General features: G+C 41.1%; 1 long non-coding RNA gene across 1 annotated transcript; it reads right to left on the bottom strand.

Moving 5' to 3' along the window:
- Positions 1–201: 201 nt before the first annotated feature.
- Positions 202–9,470, bottom strand: LOC127655701 (uncharacterized). The gene is made up of 3 exons (XR_007972069.1): positions 6,940–9,470; positions 3,066–3,204; positions 202–1,064 (listed from the first exon to the last, which is right to left on the bottom strand). It is a non-coding gene; the product is annotated as an uncharacterized LOC127655701 (long non-coding RNA).
- Between the last annotated feature and the right edge of the window lie 1,631 nt (positions 9,471–11,101).

Raw genomic sequence — 11,101 nt, 5'->3', positions numbered from 1 at the left:
GCTTGCACTGAAGAAAGAAAATCAAATGTGTTTGGAATGAAATGAGGGTGAGTAAATGATGACAGAATTAAAAACAATTCGGTGAACTATTCCTTTAAGTGCAGTCTAACGTATATCTGCCTTCAGAATTCAAGTAACCTTTAACAAACTTTCTTCTGCAGATAAATAATACTGTAAAATCCACATTTTAATTTCCCATGCCAAAACCTTACAACAGCAGCAACCATCATTTGCAACATATGATCATTTGGTTTTAGTCCATTTTGGTTTTACTGCCAGACTGCAGATTTGCATTATTTGTGGAGTCATTTAGTTAGCAGACTTAAATGGAAAACGTCTTCAAAAATGTAGAATGATTAAGATTATAAATGTGGATGTAAGTGGGGGGGGGGTGGAGGAACAAATAATTGTAAGTTTATTTGACAGTGTTATGGAGCAAATTTCTACCAGTCTAAATAGGTAAAAACATTTTTTTAATAATTTTGATAAACACAAGGATGTTTAAAGTTCATTAGTAAGTAGTTAAATAAATCAAATTTGTTTAAAGTTACTCTGTTCTCCAGTTGTTCAAAAACATGTTGGCTGTTCTCAAATTATAATCGCCAAATTGTTATTTTATTGCATTCTGGCCTATCTCTGCCTCAGTCATGAACACACACACACAAATATCAACAGTTCGGCAACATATATATGACACCGAATAGGAAAACAGAAAGGATACCAGCTGAAACACAAATTTATATAAATGAGTAATTTCTCTATCATCTCAAAAATATCCCAGAGGGAATTACACAGTGTCAGTGTTGAGAAAGAAATAAGGAAACAAGAGGAAGAGTGACTGCTGGAAGATGAATGTGTGTGCATTCGTGGGACGGTGTATACAGAAAGTTCATCCTTATGAGAGGATGTTTTAGTGTCCTTTGACCCTCTCTGACTGCTCCCATTCTTTGTGACAGAGGTGTGTCCAATCCAGCCACATCTGGGAACCCTCTCACCCCCCTTTCACCTTTCCCAACTCCTGTACCGCTCCAAAGACGTCAGAGTAAGTGAGTGTGTTAATGGCTCTATGGGAAAAGCAAAAGTTTGGGGAGAGATAAATAAAAGAATGACACACTTCAGGAAGATCATTGGGCAATAAAGTGACGTCTAAAAATTCTTCTCACATCTCTGCAAACACACATGCAGAAGAATGCACACACACATCAAACCACACAAAAACACTGTGCTGGATTGCACCGCTGCCAAATGATTTCCAATCACACGGGAAGAGAAAAGTAAATGTGTTATATACAAGCCAAGCAATTCACCACACTTTGCAGCCACACACACACAAAGAACGGTTAATGTCACTCTGTATCTCAGCCAAGTATTACTGTATATGCACACACACAGATCCCATTATCCCCTTTAAACCTGACATACTGGGGTGGTGGTAAAAATGTTATATCCTTGCTGCATTGTAACACTCTTACAGTACAAACACTTAATCTTATTATGAACATTCCTATAAATGGTATTAAATAGAGCATCAATCTCTCATGTCAGTAGTGTTCTGATATTACCCTGACGCACGCACGCACGCACACACGCACACACACACACACACACACACACACACACACACACACACACACACACACACACACACACTGATGCAAGCTGTTTGCTGGAAGACATTAGGAGAGAATGAAAGTGCATTGTGGTCAGGTCAGTGGGTGCAATTAAATATTTTTAATAAGACGGACATGAGAAAAAGATAAATTAAAAAACAACTATTTTTATATTTCATGTGCCAGATTGTGGTACATACGGAGCTCATTAAAGGTATAGTTCACCCAAAAATGAAAATTCTCATGATTTACTCACATTCATGCCATCCCAATGGCACAAACAAAGATTTTTAGAAGAATATTTTAGCTCTGTGGGTCCTCACAATGCAAGTGAAAAGTGATCAGATGCTTGTAGCTTCAAAAATCACATGAAGGAAACATAGTTATCCATCTGACTCCAGTGGTTAAATCCATATCTTCAGAAGTAATTTTACAGTTGTGGGTGAGACACAGATCACAATTTAAGTCTTTTTTTACTCTAAATATCCACATTTTCACATCTGAAAGTCACATGTGTCACATGAAAGTCTACCTCTTGTCTAGTTTCACTATCACATCTGAAAGTGAAATTGAAAGTGGAGATTGATAGTAAAAAGGGACAATATTGTTCTGTTTCTCACCTACACCTTTCATATTGCTTCTGAAGATATGGATTTAACCACTAGAGATTTGCGGATTAGTTTAATGTTGCCTTTATGTGATTTTTGGTGCTACAAAAGGTCTGGAATTTATTTTCTGAAATAGTTTAGCATTTTCACATTTTTGGGGGTTCCTTTGCAATCGCTTTATTACAAAAATTAACCATTGTTTTACTACAATAACCACAGTTCAACTATGGTATTATTTGTAGTAAAACCATAACCACAAAATTACCATATCTTTATTATGGTAACCATATTTTAACCATAATTTTTTTAGTAAAACCATAGTAAAAAATACAGGATACAATGGTAATAAAAATTACAATAATTGCGCTAAACAAAATATGGTTACTGCATTTTTACTATAGAAATTTGGGTACAAATACCATGGTAATTTAAAACTATGGTGCTAACCCAAACAATTAAACTCTGTTTCACAGTAATAAAAATGCAGTAGCCTTTTTCTTTTTTTGGCAGATTGATTACGATTATTATTACCATAGATTGCATGGGTTTTACTACAAATTTGGTTTAAAATATGTTAAAATATGGTTACAGTAGTAAAACCATTGTACATTTTGTGGTTACAGTGGTGTGATAAGTCACTTGTTCAGGTAGGAAGGAGAAAGCGGGAGCCGGATAAAAAATCCACATAAGTTCTTTATTTGCACAACTTTTCAGTACACATGGTTTATACACGGGTCGGTCTCTCTCTATCCTCTGGCAGTCTGGACTGCCCTTTTAACCCCCTTCAGCTCTCACTGCAACACAAAACAGCTGTTAGAGGTGATTTCCCACAGGTGTCAATCCTTACCGCTCTTACTCTCTTGGCCTCGCTCTCCACAGACGTCGCTCAGCCACGCACACATCACCACATACCCCTTCACCCAAATCAGGCCAGGAGCTCCCTGAGAGAGCTCCCAACCTCCCAACCCTCGGTCCGATGCATCCATCTGCAATATAAAAGGGAGAGAGAAGTCAGGAGAGTGCAATAACGGCCCATCGCAAAGTGCAGCTTTCACCTGTGTGAATGCCTGCTGACACGGCTCTGTCCACTGGACTGGATCTGGTGCCCCCTTTTTTGTAAGATCAATCAGCGGGCTGGTGACGGTCGAATATTTAGGCACAAACCTATGATAATAACCAGCCAGCCCTAGGAACTGTCTCACCTCCTTTTGGTCTTAGGTCTTGGGCAGGCTACAATCGCTGCAGTCTTATCAATTTGGGGCCGCACCTGCCCATGACCCAAGTGGAAGACCAGATACCGTACTTCAAACTCAATTACTCACTTCTTTGGGTTTGAGTCCCACCCGTCTCAACAACCTCAGGATAGCCCTCAGATGCTGCAGGTGCAGCAAGGTAGTGTGCGGTATGAGCATTCAGTCCATGAGCCGCTGAAAAGTAGCTGGGGCCCTGAACATACCAAACGGAAATGTCACGAATTTGTGTAATCTGAACAGTGTGAAAAATGCAGTCTTTTCACAGGACATGGGAGATAAGGGGATCTACAAATATCCCTTTGTTAAATCCAGTGTTGAATAAAAGCAACTTATCAATCCGAGGCATCGGGTATGCATCAAATTAAGCCACAGCATTGTCTTTTCTATAATCCACACAGAACCAGACCACACCGTTGCTCTTCAGAACCACAACCACCTTGCTGGCCCAGTCACCGTGGAATACTTTTTTACCCCCATATCGAGCATGGCCTTTAATTCTTACCGAACCACTTTTTTTTGTGCTCAGGTTATTGGTAGGGATGACTACGTACCTCTGGGGTCGCTCTCAATATGGTGCTCAATGAGATTTGTACGACCGGCAAGAGGCGAGAACAAGTCAGAGTATTCTTCTTGCAACCTCCGTGAATTGGGAAGGTGAGAGGTGGTCTCCACAAGTGACCGGGGTGACTCGATCGGTTACTTCACTTCCGGTCCGAGCTCCTCCCTATCTATCCGTACAGTCACCAAAGTCACCGGGACCGACTTTCTCCAAGGTTTTAGGATTTTGAGGTGGTAAATCTGACATGCTCCACCTCTATCCATTCGTTTCACCTCATAATCGATTTCGCCAGCTCACCGTGTGACCTCAAATGGTCCTTGCCACTTGGAGAGCAATTTAGAGCTCGATGTGGGGAGCAATACAAGGACTTTATCTCCCGGTGTAAATTCCTATAACCGAGAACCCATATTATACAGCCGGCTTTGATGTTCTTGAGCCTGGAGCAAATTCTCCTGCTTTAATTTCCCCAGTGTGTGGAGTTTTGCACTCAAGTCAAGAATTATTGAATTTCATTTTTGTTGTTTGAAGGTCCCTCCTTCAAATTTTCCTGAAGGACGTCGAGCACACCGTGTGGTTGACGCCTGTACAATAATTCAAATGGGAAGAACCCCGTGGAGGCTTGCGGGACCTATCGTACTGCAAATAATAGAGGCTCGAGCCACTTCGAGTGTCTTCATGCACAAACATACGAATCATATTCTTTAGGGTCTGATTGGGGGTGGAAAACACTTGTTCAAATCAATATATTCCCCAATAATATGTACAGTTCATGTAGTTTAAGTGACCTAAACATAGTGCCCTGATCAGTGAGGATTTCTTTTGGAAACCCTCTCATGAGATAATTCTGAAGAGTGCCTCCATGATGAAAAGTTGCGCACTGCTTCCGGATATCACATTGCATATTTCACCAGAACGAATACAAAGCGATGTCCACGTGCCGTCCACTCTAATGGCCTGACAAGGTCCATACCAATTCTTTCGAAATGGACCTCGGTTAATGGAAAATGGTGCTCTTGGGGTGGCCGGCGGATTCACCAGCTGACATTCACGGCATGACGCACACCACCTGCAAACATCCCCGTGAATGACCGGCCAATAGAAAGGGGTCATTAGATAGTTCAGTGTCTTTTCCTGCCTTAAGTGACCCGCCATCAGATAATGAGCTGTCTGGAATAACATTTCAAGACGGCTCCGCTGTATTGATAATTATGTTATATCACTCGATACAACTGATCTTTCATAATTAAAAAATTTAAAAAACATATCTGGCTGGAGGTGCTGACCATCAATCACTTTCACTTGATTAAAGGCATCCTTCTGACATGGAACTGATGTAGACGGACCTAGCACCGCCTCCCCAGCCAGCGAATCATATACCACACACCGAAACATTTTGTTGCAGGATCCATCCACACAATAAAGTTGTAAATGCCAGCCAATTAGTACCCAAAGTGTTGGCAATGTTGCTCTGGGCTTCGGCCAGCACATTGCAGAATGGCTTTCTTCAGATCTTTGTACGCCAGGAGGTTGGACGTAGGTAGTTGGTGGGCCATGAATTGAGGTTCCCTGGACAACAGCATCATGAGACGGGCCACCCACTGAGTGCTGGGCCAGTTCCATGCTCCTGCCATCCACTTGAAGAGCTCAAGGAATGTCTCTGGGTTGTCTTGAGGTCCCATCTTCATCAGCGTGATGTGCAGTACGGCCGTAGGTGTGTCCAAGGTCGCAGTGGAAGACCCCTCCTGGTCAACCAAGCTCTGTTGCACCTGCCAGTCCTCCGGTTGAGCCTGGAAGAGTGCCTAGAACTGCTGCTCCTGTTCCAGACACAGCTCAAGCAGAGACTGATGTTGGGCTTGGTGGATGCTGGCGAGGGTCTTGAATACTTCAGTCAACAGCGTGGACTCCATGATGGCATTTTATTCCTCCTAATTCCCAGGTTTCCGCCCCACTGTGATAAGTCACTTGTTCAGGTAGGAAAGAGGAAGCGGGATCTGATAAACATTCCACGTAAGTTTCTTTATTTACACTACTTTTCATTATAACACACACGGTTTACTTTTCAGCAGGGCACACACACACACACACAGTGGTCTCTTTCGCTCTCTCCTCCAGTGGTCTGGACTGCCCTTTAAACCCCCTCCAGCTCTCACTGCAACACAAAACAGGTGTTAGAGGTGATTTCCCACAGGTGTCAATCCATATCGCTCTTCCTCTCCCGGCCTCACTGCCACGCACACATCACCACATATGGTTTTCCTGTAATTACCATTGTTGAACTATGGTTACTGTAGTAAATCCATGGTTAATTCTGGTAATAAAGCTATTGTGAGGGAACAAAAAATTATTGTGATGGAACGCAAAACGTATTGTGAGTGAATGCAAATTATTGCAAGAGAACGCAAAACTATTTCAGAAATGAAATTCTGAATGTGACTGTGTGTGTGTGGTTGTGTAAGCATGTATTCAATGTATTTTAATTTGTTTGTTACATTTATGTATATATTTATTACTGTAACATGCTGTTATATTGACTGTATATTGCTCTGGGCCCCTTTCCTATTAATAAATACCAACTTTCACCCCACTAGCTATGAACATGCTATATTTTCAGGGAGTAAAAACATCTGTTAATAAATAGCAATAGGTCAGTGAAACAGAGAAATAGGAGGAAAACAGGAGACAAAATGTAATAGAATGAATAGAGAAGACATCCCACGCATAAAGGAATGATTTAAAGGGTGGGCAAATCTTTCCATACTCTCGCTCCCCCTCTCCCTTCGTCTCATCTGTCCATCTCACAAGCATGTTAACATTTTGCAGACATAATTTCAGTCTGTTAAAGCACGTGCATACAAACACAGAAACGCTGACCATCCCTCTCTGAGTCTGCTTAAACATTCTTTCCTCACCTGTCATTGTATATGTCCTGTCTGTATTGCTCACCATCTCAGTTTCTCAGCCTGTCTGTCTCTATGTCTCTGTCTGTTTCTCTGGGTTTACCGCTTCTGTCTCTTTAACCATCTTTCACCATCTCTCTTCATCTCGGCAGAAGAGTAGGTGTCAGATGGAGAGGGCTGAACATAAACAAGGGGGAGCCAAAAAGTAACAAAAACAAAAACAGGCGGATGGAAACAGTATGTAAACAGGTCTGGTCACTATGCTGATCTCTCTCATTCTCTCTTCCTCTCTCTCTTGCTCTCTAAGGAACCTCATAAGGGACAATTGAAACAGAACTAAAGAATGATGGAACAAAGGAAAGAGAATGCAAGTGAGTGGAGCTATTTTTAGCTCATTCTTTGTTGCTAAAAAAAGGTACCCAGGAGACAGAAGACCAGAGACATTCTGCATTCTCAGTGTCTTTGTCAGGCTCGTCTGATATCTCACAAGGGAGCAGCGTCACAAGCTGTCCAAAGGCCAAACTCATCACCCTCCCCTTTACTGGAGACCTGCTGTTACACTGGACAGCACTGGACCTCCCCTTCCTAGACCCCCTTTTACCCTCCTCCTGCGTCACAGGGCTGACGGGAGGGCTGTTTTTGGCCTGTTTTTTCGAAGGGAGGGATTTCACGACAGAAAAACAGATGAGTAAGGAGGAAAGGAAAAGGAGATTAAGCAATGTGAAGCAGGATGAGATACGATGGACAGTTGATGTTGGCTGACAGTGACACAGTGGGAACAAGAGAAAGAAAGTGAGCGAGCGTGCCGGAGAGAGGAGACAAAAGATTGTGGAATGCTTAAACGTCATCGGCTTGTCCCACTGACTAGGCTTTCATCATGATCCCAGCGATGTGAAAGAGGGTACCCTTTGGAGGGCAACACACATAAATTCTCATGCTGTCAGTCGTGTGACTAATGCCAACCAACTCTCAATGCTTAACAAGATGTGCCAATGAGACCCACATTTAGTCTGGCTCAAAGAACTGCTAATCTCCACTGTCGTATAGCTTGTGTATTTCAAAGGATTTAAATATTGATCTGTTTCTTACCCAAAGTGATTGCATCACTTCAGAAGACATGTATTAAACCACTGGAGTCGTATGCATTACTTTTATTTTATTTTTATTTTATTCGATTTTTGGAGCTTGAAAGGTCTGGTCACCATTCACTTGCATTGCATGGACCTACAGAACTGAGATATTCTTCTAAAAATCTTCTTTTAAGCAGAGGAAAGAATACAACATCTGGGATGGCATGAAAATAAGAAAAAGATGAGAGAACTTTTTTTGGGTGAACTTTGGGCACTTTCTTGATGAAAACTGACAGACGATGTCTCTCCCAAAAAAGTGATTGGCTCTTTTAATGTAAGGCGGGACTTCCATTCCTAGAGCTTCCAATAATAACTATACCAGTGATCCATCTCATTATATACAGTCTCTGGTATAGTATATTTCTTTGGTTCGATTTGCTTCTATCACCGAGGGTCAGGCTATTGTTCTTCAATTGTAATTAAAATGTGTACTTGCCTATGTTGCAATGCCTAAAAGGTTACCTGCCAACTGGCCAGTAATATTGGCAAGTAAATATTTAATGCAATAATTATTACAAAGACAATCCCACTAGTGCAGCCTGGGGATGATTTATGGGCCCCGTAAGGGAAGGGCTGTAATTGGAGTTTTTGTTCTTTGCCACAGACGCTTTAGCTTGCTCACAAGTGGCTTTAAAAAAGTCTGGAAATTTTTCCAGACTGGTCTCATGAAAATTGGTTTTTATGGTGAATATTTGATGGAGGTTTAAATGAGTAAAACATACCTACATAACCTAAAACTTTAACCTAAATCCAACCAAAAGTGATCTAAAATTAAATGAGTGGTAGACACAAAAAAGACATCCCTAACCGATAGTGTCCAAAAACAAAATGAGCAAATTTTTTGAAGCAACCACGTCATTTCGTGTTGCTTCTGGCACTCTTTCTTGACTGTTCTCGAACCGCAGTCTTCCGATTCCTAAATCCAACACTCTATTAGGTGAGTTACCATGGAAGGTAATCACCTTGGATTAAGTGTGCAGAGTTAAAATGTATAGTTTTTCAAATTATGTGTCATAGTAAAAGTGTTTTGATTTCATAACATAGCAGTGTGTGAGTAATAGTGTGAAAAATATGTGTTTATAATGCCACAATCAGTTGTAGTCATGATTTGTGTAAAAGGTTTATAAAACACACAGTTGTTGTAGTGCCTCTAGTGTTCATTTCACCTGGAAACTGCAGTAGAATAAAACTACAACATAGAATGCAGCACGTAAAAGTCAGTTTGCAAAAATGTAGTTATAGTAAAATTCATTCTATAAAACTAGGTTGGGTTTTTCGATGACACTGCTCACTGGGGAGTTTATTACATGTATTAGATTACAGACATTAAAATGAGATTTTCTGTAAAGCTGCTTTGATACAATGTTAACTGTGAAAAGTACTATGCAAATAAACATGAATTCACTGAGCACAGGGGAAGAGGGTCCCACCCTTTAAATGTGTGTGAATTTTAGCAAGGACCCTGGTTAAGGGGCCATTGTGTCACTACATCTTTTTTAACAAATGTTTGACAGTTCCTCTTATGCCAGTCCTTTTATTAGAACATTATGGAGTCTTTGGTAGTTTGGGCTGTCACCAACTCCTTGTTTGGTAACTCTTTGGTAACCTTTGTCTTGCTAGCTCTAATCTTGTGAGGTCTGATGCCAAACCTCATGGTTGTACTGGCTCTCTGCCTGTGCTAACGCAGATTTGCCAGGGATTTTCAATACTGTGAACATACAATAGCTGTGTGCTTCTCTACTACTTCACTGTTTTTATATGTAATCTTGTACTGACTGGTCTTTTCTTACTCATCACTTATACTCTGAAGATCCTGAGAGACGTCCAGCAGCTCACTTAGTATCATACCCACAAGATCTTGCATTGTTTTAATATTCCACTGCCTGGATATCACCAACTACACAGTCCCTGCAAGCATGGCAATTATTTCCACAATCATTACTCTGCACCTCTGGTGGACACCTTCAAACAGTCCTGCTGATCATGCTTCCAAAACCTTTCTCAAATCTTCGAATTGCACTCATAATTGTTTATGTGAAATTGTCCTGGTTTCCATGGGACCAAAACCAGTGTCTCTTCAGTAGGGCTGGGCATCGTTCAAAAAATGTCAATATCGATACCGATACCTTGACTTCGATAACAAGATAACAAACATAACACATTAGCTCAAAAAAAAAAATTCTGTTTGTTGACTTTTTTACAGACTCAAAGACTCATCTCTTAAACCTTCTGGTCTTCTCATGCCAGAGTCGGCAGAGGCTATAACATTAATAATAACATGAGGAGAAAAAAAAACAAAAAAAACAAGAAAGCTAAGTTATTAATTCAGCCAACCCTAAGGATAGGTACGGTTTAACAAGGTAACTAGTTTAATGTACGTTAAACTTGATCAGTTACTGTCCACCTTAATGCATTTTTAGCATCGATTTAGCTATCTCTAGCCATACATCCAAACAATACCTAACGTTACGTAGTTTATAGGACTATGTCACCGCGCACAGAAACTTTCATTTAACATCTACACAAGCATGTACCACTACAAGTTAGCCGATTTTGTTTGTTGGTTTGTTTGCTAAACGTCAACCTTACCTGTCCGAGTCCCAGTCATAGAGCCGCTGCATTCATCAGTAGTTTTAAAGAAAGTTCTGTGGAAGGACGCTGAGAGGATGATTGCACCGGCGCGGTCTTCTTGCAGTCGAAGACAGAGCAACTTTCTGTTCTTAAGAATATTCCATGCACTGTCAAATGCTTCATCAGATTTGTCGCGTTGCCGGTCTTGGCAGCAATTATGTTGTCGCAAATATTGCATTGCGCCTGGTGAAATGCAGCCACACTTTTGATCTTTTCCACATCTTTTACATCTATGGGGGTTGGGACGCACACACACTACAGCCTCATGTGTGAGATGCGTCTCTGGGCATAACCGGTGTGAACTAGTGTTTTATCTTGATGCCTAAACACAGCCAATCACTGGCATTAGTGGGAACATCTAGCATGCTACATGCTTATCACTGACATGGACGAGATTTTACACCCCTTTGGTA

This window comes from Xyrauchen texanus, chromosome 15 (assembly GCF_025860055.1).
Source record: "Xyrauchen texanus isolate HMW12.3.18 chromosome 15, RBS_HiC_50CHRs, whole genome shotgun sequence".
Taxonomy (NCBI): Eukaryota; Metazoa; Chordata; class Actinopteri; order Cypriniformes; family Catostomidae; genus Xyrauchen; species Xyrauchen texanus.
This window is presented reverse-complemented; position numbering and strand designations above follow the sequence as displayed.